Consider the following 12,614-nt stretch of genomic DNA (forward strand, 5'->3'; position numbering starts at 1 on the left):
TGCTCTCATCATGAAAGGTATGCTGGGAGGGGTTATGTTCTCCTCATGAAAGGTATGCTGGGAGGGGTTATGCTCTCATCATGAAAGGTATGCTGGGAGGGGTTCTCATCATGAAAGGTATGCTGGGAGGGGTTATGCTCTCATCATGAAAGGTATGCTGGGAGGGGTTATGTTCTCATCATGAAAGGCATGCTGGGAGGGGTTATCATCATGAAAGGTAGGCTGGGGAGGGGTTATGTTCTCATCATGAAAGGCATGCTGGGAGTGGTTATGTTCTCATCATGAAAGGTATGCTGGGGAGGGGTTATCATGAAAGGTATGCTGGGAGGGGTTATGTTCTCATCGTGAAAGGTATGCTGGGAGGGGTTATCATGAAAGGTATGCTGGGAGGGGTTATGTTCTCATCGTGAAAGGTATGCTGGGGAGGGGTTATCATGAAAGGCATGCTGGGAGGGGTTATGTTCTCATCATGAAAGGTATGCTGGGAGGGGTTATGTTCTCATCATGTAAGGTATGCTGGGAGGGGTTATGTTCTCATCATGAAAGGTATGCTGGGGAGGGGTTATGTTCTCATCATGAAAGGCATGCTGGGGAGGGGTTATGTTCTCATCATGAAAGGTATGCTGGGGAGGGATTATCATGAAAGGTATGCTGGGAGGGGTTATGTTCTCATCGTGAAAGGTATGCTGGGGAGGGGTTATCATGAAAGGCATGCTGGGAGGGGTTATGTTCTCATCATGAAAGGTATGCTGGGAGGGGTTATGTTTTCATCATGAAAGGTATGCTGGGGAGGGGTTATGTTTTCATCATGAAAGGTATGCTGGGGAGGGTTATGTTCTCATCATGAAAGGCATGCTGGGGAGGGGTTATGTTCTCATCATGAAAGGTATGCTGGGGAGGGATTATCATGAAAGGTAGGCTGGGAGGGGTTATGTTCTCATGAAAGGTATGCTGGGGAGGGGTTATGTTCTCATCATGAAAGGTATGCTGGGGAGGGATTATCATGAAAGGTATGCTGGGGAGGGGTTATGTTCTCATCATGTAAGGTATGCTGAGGAGGGGTTATGTTCTCGTCATGAAAGGTATGCTGGGAGGGGTTATGTTCTCATCGTGAAAGGTATGCTGGGAGGGATTATGTTCTCATCGTGAAAGGTATGCTGGGATGGGTTATGTTCTCATCGTGAAAGGTATGCTGGGGAGGGGTTATCATGAAAGGTATGCTGGGAGGGGTTATGTTCTCATCATGAAAGGTAGGCTGGGAGGGGTTATGTTCTCATCATGAAAGGTATGCTGGGAGGGGGTATGTTCTCATCGTGAAAGGTATGCTGGGAGGGGTTATGTTCTCATCATGTAAGGTATGCTGGGAGGGGTTATGTTCTCATCATGAAAGGTATGCTGGGGAGGGGTTATGTTCTCATCATGAAAGGCATGCTGGGGAGGGGTTATGTTCTCATCATGAAAGGTATGCTGGGGAGGGATTATCATGAAAGGTAGGCTGGGAGGGGTTATGTTCTCATGAAAGGTATGCTGGGGAGGGGTTATGTTCTCATCATGAAAGGTATGCTGGGGAGGGATTATCATGAAAGGCATGCTGGGAGGGGTTATGTTCTCATCATGAAAGGTATGCTGGGGAGGGGTTATGTTCTCATCATGTAAGGTATGCTGAGGAGGGGTTATGTTCTCGTCATGAAAGGTATGCTGGGAGGGGTTATGTTCTCATCGTGAAAGGTATGCTGGGAGGGATTATGTTCTCATCGTGAAAGGTATGCTGGGATGGGTTATGTTCTCATCGTGAAAGGTATGCTGGGGAGGGGTTATCATGAAAGGTATGCTGGGGAGGGGTTATGTTCTCATCATGAAAGGTATGCTGGGGAGGGGTTATCATGAAAGGTATGCTGGGAGGGGTTATGTTCTCATCGTGAAAGGTATGCTGGGGAGGGGTTATCATGAAAGGCATGCTGGGAGGGGTTATGTTCTCATCATGTAAGGTATGCTGGGAGGGGTTATCATGAAAGGTATGCTGGGGAGGGGTTATCATGAAAGGTATGCTGGGAGGGGTTATGTATCAGATCTGTCAGACACTACACTGTGGGGGGTAAAAGGACAAGTTATTATTAAAACAACAATAGGGGTTTCATAAAAGGTGAAACATTATGAATGAATACTATAAGTTATGCAGAGGAGAGGATGAAACTAATATTAGAGGTAATGAAAAACACTTTCTAGTGAGATTCAGGACTCTAATTCGCTCTAAGGCTGAAGCGTTACAGATTCAGGACTCTATTCGGTCTAAGGCTGAAGCGTTACAGATTCAGGACTCTATTCAGTCTAAGGCTGAAGCGCTACAGATTCAGGACTATATTCAGGTTAAGGCTGAAGCGCTACAGATTCAGGACTCTATTCAGTCTAAGGCTGAAGCCCTACAGATTCAGGACTCTATTCAGTCTAAGGCTGAAGCGCTACAGATTCAGGACTTTATTCAGTCTAAGGCTGAAGTGCTACAGATTCAGGACTCTATTTGGTCTAAGGCTGAAGCGCTACAGATTCAGGACTCTAATTCGGTCTAAGGCTGAAGCGTTACAGATTCAGCACTATATTCAGTCTAAGGCTGAAGCGCTACAGATTCAGGACTCTATTCAGTCTAAGGCTGAAGCCCTACAGACTCAGGACTCTATTTGTCTAAGGCTGAAGCGCTACAGATTCAGGACTCTATTCAGTCTAAGGCTGAAGCCCTACAGATTCAGGACTCTATTTGTCGAAGGCTGAAGCGCTACAGATTCAGGACTCTATTCAGTCTAAGGCTGAAGCGCTACAGATTCAGGACACTATTCAGTCTAAGGCTGAAGCGTTACAGATTCAGGACTCTATTCAGTCTAAGGCTGAAGCGCTACAGATTCAGGACTCTATTCAGTCTAAGGCTGAAGCGCTACAGATTCAGGACTCTATTCAGTCTAAGGCTGAAGCGCTACAGATTCAGGACTCTATTCAGACTCTATTCTAAGGCTGAAGCGCTACAGATTCAGGACTCTATTCAGTCTAAGGCTGAAGATTCAGGACTACAGATTCAGGACTCTATTCAGTCTAAGGCTGAAGCGCCACAGATTCAGGACTCTATTCAGCTATTCAGGACTCTATTCAGGCTGAATACAGATTCAGGACTCTATTCAGTCTAAGGCTGAAGCGCTACAGATTCAGGACTCTATTCAGTCTAAGGCTGAAGCGTTACAGATTCAGGACTCTATTCAGTCTAAGGCTGAAGCGCTACAGATTCAGGACTCTATTCAGTCTAAGGCTGAAGCGCTACAGATTCAGGACTCTATTCAGTCTAAGGCTGAAGCGCTACAGATTCAGGACTCTATTCAGTCTAAGGCTGAAGCGCTACAGATTCAGGACTCTATTCAGTCTAAGGCTGAAGCTACAGATTCAGGACTCTATTCAGTCTAAGGCTGAAGCGCTACAGATTCAGGACTCTATTCAGTCAGTCTAAGGCTGAAGCACTACAGATTCAGGACTCTATTCAGTCTAAGGCCAAAGCGTTACAGATTCAGGACTCTATTGTCTAAAGCGCTACAGATTCAGGACTCTATTCAGTCTAAGGCTGAAGCGCTACAGATTCAGGACACTATTCAGTCTAAGGCTGAAGCGCTACAGATTCAGGACTCTATTCAGTCTAAGGCTGAAGCGCTACAGATTCAGGACTCTATTCAGTCTAAGGCTGAAGCGCTACAGATTCAGGACTCTATTCAGTCTAAGGCTGAAGCCTACAGATTCAGGCTATTCGGACTATATTCTAAGGCTGAAGCCCTACAGATTCAGGACTCTATTCAGACTACAGATTCAGGACTCTATTGAAGGCTGAAGCTACAGATTCAGGACTCTATTCAGTCTAAGGCTGAAGCGCTACAGATTCAGGACTCTATTCAGACTAAGGCTGAAGCGCTACAGATTCAGGACTCTATTCAGTCTAAGGCTGAAGCGCTACAGATTCAGGACTCTATTCAGTCTAAGGCTGAAGCCCTACAGATTCAGGACTCTATTTGTCTAAGGCGCTACAGATTCAGGACTCTATTCAGGACTCTATTCTAAGGCTGAAGCCCTACAGATTCAGGACTCTATTCAGTCTAAGGCTGAAGCGCAGATTCAGGATTCAGTCTAAGGCTGAAGCGCTACAGATTCAGGACTCTATTCAGTCTAAGGCTGAAGCCCTACAGATTCAGGACTCTATTCAGTCTAAGGCTGAAGCGCTACAGATTCAGGACTCTATTCAGTCTAAGGCTGAAGCCCTACAGAAGACTCTATTTGTCTAAGGCTGAAGCGCTACAGATTCAGGACTCTATTCAGTCTAAGGCTGAAGCGCTACAGATTCAGGACTCTATTCAGTCTAAGGCTGAAGCGTTACAGATTCAGGACTCTATTCAGTCTAAGGCTGAAGCGCTACAGATTCAGGACTCTATTCAGTCTAAGGCTGAAGCGCTACAGATTCAGGACTCTATTCAGTCTAAGGCTGAAGCGCTACAGATTCAGGACTCTATTCGGTCTAAGGCTGAAGCCCTACAGATTCAGGACTCTATTTGGTCTAAGGCTGAAGCGCTACAGATTCAGGACTCTATTCGGTCTAAGGCTGAAGCCCTACAGATTCAGGACTCTATTCGGTCTAAGGCTGAAGCCCTACAGATTCAGGACTCTATTCAGTCTAAGGCTGAAGCCCTACAGATTCAGGACTCTATTTGTCTAAGGCTGAAGCGCTACAGATTCAGGACTCTATTCAGACTAAGGCTGAAGCCCTACAGATTCAGGACTCTATTCAGACTAAGGCTGAAGCGCTACAGATTCAGGACTCTATTCAGTCTAAGGCTGAAGCGCTACAGATTCAGGACTCTATTCAGTCTAAGGCTGAAGCCCTACAGATTCAGGACTCTATTTGTCTAAGGCTGAAGCGCTACAGATTCAGGACTCTAATTCGGTCTAAGGCTGAAGCGTTACAGATTCAGGACTATATTCAGTCTAAGGCTGAAGCGCTACAGATTCAGGACTCTATTCAGTCTAAGGCTGAAGCCCTACAGATTCAGGACTCTATTTGTCTAAGGCTGAAGCGCTACAGATTCAGGACTCTATTCAGTCTAAGGCTGAAGCCCTACAGATTCAGGACTCTATTTGTCTAAGGCTGAAGCGCTACAGATTCAGGACTCTATTCAGTCTAAGGCTGAAGCGCTACAGATTCAGGACACTATTCAGTCTAAGGCTTCAGATTCAGGACTCTATTCAGTCTAAGGCTGAAGCCCTACAGATTCAGGACTCTATTCAGTCTAAGGCTGAAGCGCTACAGATTCAGGACTCTATTCAGTCTAAGGCTGAAGCGCTACAGATTCAGGACTCTATTCAGTCTAAGGCTGAAGCGCTACAGATTCAGGACTCTATTCAGTCTAAGGCTGAAGCCCTACAGATTCAGGACTCTATTCAGTCTAAGGCTGAAGCCCTACAGATTCAGATTCAGGACTCTATTAAGGCTGAAGCGCTACAGAAGGCTGAAGGCTGAAGCGCTACAGATTCAGGACTCTAATTCGGTCTAAGGCTGAAGCGTTACAGATTCAGGACTATATTCAGTCTAAGGCTGAAGCCTACAGATTCAGGACTCTATTCAGTCTAAGGCTGAAGCCCTACAGATTCAGGATTTCTAAGGCTGGACAGATTCAGGACTCTATTTGGTCTAAGGCTGAAGCGCTACAGATTCAGGACTCTATTAAGGCTGAAGCCCTACAGATTCAGGAAGGCTGAAGCCCTACAGATTCAGGACTCTATTTTTAAGGTGAAGCCCTACAGATTCAGGCTGAAGCGCTACAGATTCAGGACTCTATTCAGTCTAAGGCTGAAGCGCTACAGATTCAGGACTCTATTCAGTCTAAGGCTGAAGCCCTACAGATTCAGGACTCTATTTGTCTAAGGCTGAAGCGCTACAGATTCAGGACTCTAATTCAGTCTAAGGCTGAAGCGCTACAGATTCAGACTATATTCAGTCTAAGGCTGAACTACAGATTCAGGACTCTATTCAGTCTAAGGCTGAAGCGCTACAGATTCAGGACTCTATTCAGTCTAAGGCTACAGATTCAGGACTCTATTCAGTCTAAGATTCAGGACTCTATTCAGTCTAAGGCTGAAGCCCTACAGATTCAGGACTCTATTTCAGTCTAAGGCTGAAGCGCTACAGATTCAGGACTCTATTCTAAGGTCTAAGGTCTAAGGCTGAAGCGTTACAGATTCAGGACTCTATTCAGCTCTACAGATTCAGGCTGAAGCTGAAGCCCTACAGATTCAGGACTCTATTCAGTCTAAGGCTGAAGCCTACAGATTCAGGACTCTATTCAGTCTAAGGCTGAAGCCCTACAGATTCAGGACTCTATTCAGTCTAAGGCTGAAGCGCTACAGATTCAGGACTCTATTCAGTCTAAGGCTGAAGCCCTACAGATTCAGGACTCTATTCAGACTAAGGCTGAAGCGCTACAGATTCAGGACTCTATTCAGTCTAAGGCTGAAGCGCTACAGATTCAGGACTCTATTCAGTCTAAGGCTGAAGCCCTACAGATTCAGGACTCTATTTGTCTAAGGCTGAAGCGCTACAGATTCAGGACTCTATTCAGACTAAGGCTGAAGCCCTACAGATTCAGGACTCTATTCAGTCTAAGGCTGAAGGCAGATTCAGGACTCTAAGCGCTACAGATTCAGGACTCTATTCAGTCTAAGGCTGAAGCGCTACAGATTCAGGACTCTATTCAGTCTAAGGCTGAAGCCACTACAGATTCAGGACTCTATTCAGTCTAAGGCTGAAGCGCTACAGATTCAGGACTCTATTCAGTCTAAGGCTGACAGATTCAGGACCTATTCAGTCTAAGGCTGAAGCGCTACAGATTCAGGACTCTATTCAGGACAGATTCTATTCAGTCTAAGGCTGAAGCGCTACAGATTCAGGACTCTATTCAGTCTAAGGCTGAAGCGCTACAGATTCAGGACTCTAATTCGGTCTAAGGCTGAAGCGTTACAGATTCAGGACTATATTCAGTCTAAGGCTGAAGCGCTACAGATTCAGGACTCTATTCAGTCTAAGGCTGAAGCCCTACAGATTCAGGACTCTATTCGGTCTAAGGCTGAAGCCCTACAGATTCAGGACTCTATTCAGTCTAAGGCTGAAGCGCTACAGATTCAGGACTCTATTCAGTCTAAGGCTGAAGCGCTACAGATTCAGGACTCTATTCAGTCTAAGGCTGAAGCGCTACAGATTCAGGACTCTATTCAGTCTAAGGCTGAAGCGCTACAGATTCAGGACTCTATTCAGTCTAAGGCTGAAGCGCTACAGATTCAGGACTCTATTCAGTCTAAGGCTGAAGCACTACAGATTCAGGACTCTATTCAGTCTAAGGCTGAAGCGCTACAGATTCAGGACTCTATTCAGACTAAGGCTGAAGCGCTACAGATTCAGGACTCTATTCAGACTAAGGCTGAAGCGCTACAGATTCAGGACTCTAATTCGGTCTAAGGCTGAAGCGTTACAGATTCAGGACTATATTCAGTCTAAGGCTGAAGCGCTACAGATTCAGGACTCTATTCAGTCTAAGGCTGAAGCCCTACAGATTCAGGACTCTATTCGGTCTAAGGCTGAAGCCCTACAGATTCAGGACTCTATTTGGTCTAAGGCTGAAGCGCTACAGATTCAGGACTCTATTCGGTCTAAGGCTGAAGCCCTACAGATTCAGGACTCTATTCGGTCTAAGGCTGAAGCCCTACAGATTCAGGACTCTATTTGTCTAAGGCTGAAGCCCTACAGATTCAGGACTCTATTCAGACTAAGGCTGAAGTGCTACAGATTCAGGACTCTATTCAGTCTAAGGCTGAAGCGCTACAGATTCAGGACTCTATTCAGTCTAAGGCTGAAGCGCTACAGATTCAGGACTCTATTCAGTCTAAGGCTGAAGCCCTACAGATTCAGGACTCTATTTGTCTAAGGCTGAAGCGCTACAGATTCAGGACTCTATTCAGTCTAAGGCTGAAGCCCTACAGATTCAGGACTCTATTTGTCTAAGGCTGAAGCGCTACAGATTCAGGACTCTATTCAGTCTAAGGCTGAAGCGCTACAGATTCAGGACACTATTCAGTCTAAGGCTGAAGCGTTACAGATTCAGGACTCTATTCAGTCTAAGGCTGAAGCGCTACAGATTCAGGACTCTATTCAGTCTAAGGCTGAAGCGCTACAGATTCAGGACTCTATTCAGTCTAAGGCTGAAGCGCTACAGATTCAGGACTCTATTCAGTCTAAGGCTGAAGCGCTACAGATTCAGGACTCTATTCAGTCTAAGGCTGAAGCGCTACAGATTCAGGACTCTATTCAGTCTAAGGCTGAAGCGCTACAGATTCAGGACTCTATTTCAGTCTATTCAGGCTATTCAGTCTAAGGCTGAAGCCCTACAGATTCAGGACAGATTCAGGACTCAGGAACTATCAGGACTCTATTCAGTCTAAGGCTGAAGCCCTACAGATTCAGGACTCTATTCAGTCTAAGGCTGAAGCGCTACAGATTCAGGACTCTATTCAGTCTAAGGCTGAAGCGCTACAGATTCAGGACTCTATTCAGTCTAAGGCTGAAGCGCTACAGATTCAGGACTCTATTCAGTCTAAGGCTGAAGCGCTACAGATTCAGGACTCTATTCAGTCTAAGGCTGAAGCGCTACAGATTCAGGACTCTATTCAGTCTAAGGCTGAAGCGCTACAGATTCAGGACTCTATTCAGTCTAAGGCTGAAGCGCTACAGATTCAGGACTCTATTCAGACTAAGGCTGAAGCGCTACAGATTCAGGATTCAGGACAGATTCAGGACTCTATTCAGTCTAAGGCTGAAGCGCTACAGATTCAGGACTCTATTCAGACTAAGGCTGAAGCGCTACAGATTCAGGACTCTAATTCGGTCTAAGGCTGAAGCGTTACAGATTCAGGACTATATTCAGTCTAAGGCTGAAGCCCTACAGATTCAGGACTCTATTCAGTCTAAGGCTGAAGCCCTACAGATTCAGGACTCTATTCGGTCTAAGGCTGAAGCGTTACAGATTCAGGACTCTATTCAGTCTAAGGCTGAAGCGCTACAGATTCAGGACTCTATTCAGTCTAAGGCTGAAGCGCTACAGATTCAGGACTCTATTCAGTCTAAGGCTGAAGCACTACAGATTCAGGACTCTATTCAGTCTAAGGCTGAAGCGCTACAGATTCAGGACTCTATTCAGACTAAGGCTGAAGCGCTACAGATTCAGGACTCTATTCAGACTAAGGCTGAAGCGCTACAGATTCAGGACTCTAATTCGGTCTAAGGCTGAAGCGTTACAGATTCAGGACTATATTCAGTCTAAGGCTGAAGCGCTACAGATTCAGGACTCTATTCAGTCTAAGGCTGAAGCCCTACAGATTCAGGACTCTATTCGGTCTAAGGCTGAAGCCCTACAGATTCAGGACTCTATTTGGTCTAAGGCTGAAGCGCTACAGATTCAGGACTCTATTCGGTCTAAGGCTGAAGCCCTACAGATTCAGGACAGTCTAATGAAGCCCTACAGATTCAGGACTCTATTCGGTCTAAGGCTGAAGCCCTACAGATTCAGGACTCTATTTGTCTAAGGCTGAAGCCCTACAGATTCAGGACTCTATTCAGACTAAGGCTGAAGCCCTACAGATTCAGGACTCTATTCAGACTAAGGCTGAAGCGCTACAGATTCAGGACTCTATTCAGTCTAAGGCTGAAGCCCTACAGATTCAGGACTCTATTTGTCTAAGGCTGAAGCGCTACAGATTCAGGACTCTAATTCGGTCTAAGGCTGAAGCGTTACAGATTCAGGACTATATTCAGTCTAAGGCTGAAGCGCTACAGATTCAGGACACTATTCAGTCTAAGGCTGAAGCGCTACAGATTCAGGACTCTATTCAGACTAAGGCTGAAGCGCTACAGATTCAGGACTCTATTCAGACTAAGGCTGAAGCGTTACAGATTCAGGACTCTATTCAGTCTAAGGCTGAAGCCCTACAGATTCAGGACTCTATTCAGTCTAAGGCTGAAGCGCTACAGATTCAGGACTCTATTCAGTCTAAGGCTGAAGCGCTACAGATTCAGGACTCTATTCAGTCTAAGGCTGAAGCACTACAGATTCAGGACTCTATTCAGTCTAAGGCTGAAGCGCTACAGATTCAGGACTCTATTCAGTCTAAGGCTGAAGCACTACAGATTCAGGACTCTATTCAGTCTAAGGCTGAAGCGCTACAGATTCAGGACTCTATTCAGACTAAGGCTGAAGCGCTACAGATTCAGGACTCTAATTCGGTCTAAGGCTGAAGCGTTACAGATTCAGGACTCTATTCAGTCTAAGGCTGAAGCGCTACAGATTCAGGACTCTATTCGGTCTAAGGCTGAAGCCCTACAGATTCAGGACTCTATTCAGTCTAAGGCTGAAGCCCTACAGATTCAGGACTCTATTCAGTCTAAGGCTGAAGCCCTACAGATTCAGGACTCTATTCAGTCTAAGGCTGAAGCGCTACAGATTCAGGACTCTATTCAGTCTAAGGCTGAAGCGCTACAGATTCAGGACTCTATTCAGTCTAAGGCTGAAGCGCTACAGATTCAGGACTCTATTCAGTCTACAGAAGGCTGAAGCTGAAGCGCTACAGATTCAGGACTCTATTCAGTCTAAGGCTGAAGCGCTACAGATTCAGGACTCTATTCAGTCTAAGGCTGAAGCGCTACAGATTCAGGACTCTATTCAGTCTAAGGCTGCCCTACAGATTCAGGACTCGCTAGGCTGAAGCCCTACAGATTCAGGGACTAAGGCTAGTTACAGATTCAGGACTATATTCAGTCTAAGGCTGAAGCGACAGATTCAGGACTCTATTCAGAGGCTGAAGCCCTACAGATTCAGGACTCTATTCAGGACTCTATTCTAAGGCTGAAGCCCTACAGATTCTAAGGGACAGATTCAGGACTATATTCAGTCTAAGGCTGAAGCGCTACAGATTCAGGACTCTATTCAGTCTAAGGCTGAAGCGCTACAGATTCAGGACTCTATTCAGACTAAGGCTGAAGCGCTACAGATTCAGGACTCTATTCAGACTAAGGCTGAAGCGCTACAGATTCAGGACTCTATTCAGTCTAAGGCTGAAGCGCTACAGATTCAGGACTCTATTCAGTCTAAGGCTGAAGCGCTACAGATTCAGGACTCTATTCAGTCTAAGGCTGAAGCGTTACAGATTCAGGACTCTATTCAGTCTAAGGCTGAAGCGCTACAGATTCAGGACTCTATTCAGTCTAAGGCTGAAGCCCTACAGATTCAGGACTCTATTCAGTCTAAGGCTGAAGCGCTACAGATTCAGGACTCTATTCAGTCTAAGGCTGAAGCCCTACAGATTCAGGACTCTATTCAGTCTAAGGCTGAAGCCCTACAGATTCAGGACTCTATTCAGTCTAAGGCTGAAGCGCTACAGATTCAGGACTCTATTCAGTCTAAGGCTGAAGCGCTACAGATTCAGGACTCTATTCAGTCTAAGGCTGAAGCGTTACAGATTCAGGACTCTATTCAGTCTAAGGCTGAAGCGCTACAGATTCAGGACTCTATTCAGTCTAAGGCTGAAGCGCTACAGATTCAGGACTCTATTCAGTCTAAGGCTGAAGCTACAGATTCAGGACTCTATTCAGACTAAGGCTGAAGCGCTACAGATTCAGGACTCTATTCAGACTAAGGCTGAAGCGCTACAGATTCAGGACTCTATTTCTAAGGCTGAGCTCTACAGATTCAGGACTCTATTCAGTCTAAGGCTGAAGCCCTACAGATTCAGGACTCTATTCAGTCTAAGGCTGAAGCGCTACAGATTCAGGACTCTATTCAGTCTAAGGCTAAGGCTACAGATTCAGGACTTATTCAGAGGCTGAAGCCCTACAGATTCAGGACTCTATTCAGTCTAAGGCTGAAGCGTTACAGATTCAGGACTCTATTCAGTCTAAGGCTGAAGCGCTACAGATTCAGGACTCTATTCAGTCTAAGGCTGAAGCCCTACAGATTCAGGACTCTATTCAGTCTAAGGCTGAAGCGCTACAGATTCAGGACTCTATTCGGTCTAAGGCTGAAGCCTACAGATTCAGGACTCTATTCAGTCTAAGGCTGAAGCCCTACAGATTCAGGACTCTATTCAGTCTAAGGCTGAAGGCCCTACAGATTCAGGACTCTATTCAGGTCTAAGGCTGAAGCCCTACAGATTCAGGGACTCTACAGATTCAGGACTCTATTCAGTCTAAGGCTGAAGCGCTACAGATTCAGGACTCTATTCAGTCTAAGGCTGAAGCCCTACAGATTCAGGACTCTATTTGTCTAAGGCTGAAGCGCTACAGATTCAGGACTCTATTCAGTCTAAGGCTGAAGCCCTACAGATTCAGGACTCTATTCAGTCTAAGGCTGAAGCGCTACAGATTCAGGACTCTATTCAGTCTAAGGATTCAGGACTCTATTCAGTCTAAGGCTGAAGCGCTACAGATTCAGGACTATTCTAGATTCAGGCTACAGATTCAGGACTCTATTCAGTCTAAGGCTGAAGCCCTACAGATT

The sequence above is a fragment of the Oncorhynchus nerka genome, unplaced genomic scaffold, assembly GCF_034236695.1.
Source record: "Oncorhynchus nerka isolate Pitt River unplaced genomic scaffold, Oner_Uvic_2.0 unplaced_scaffold_2504, whole genome shotgun sequence".
NCBI lineage: Eukaryota > Metazoa > Chordata > Actinopteri > Salmoniformes > Salmonidae > Oncorhynchus > Oncorhynchus nerka.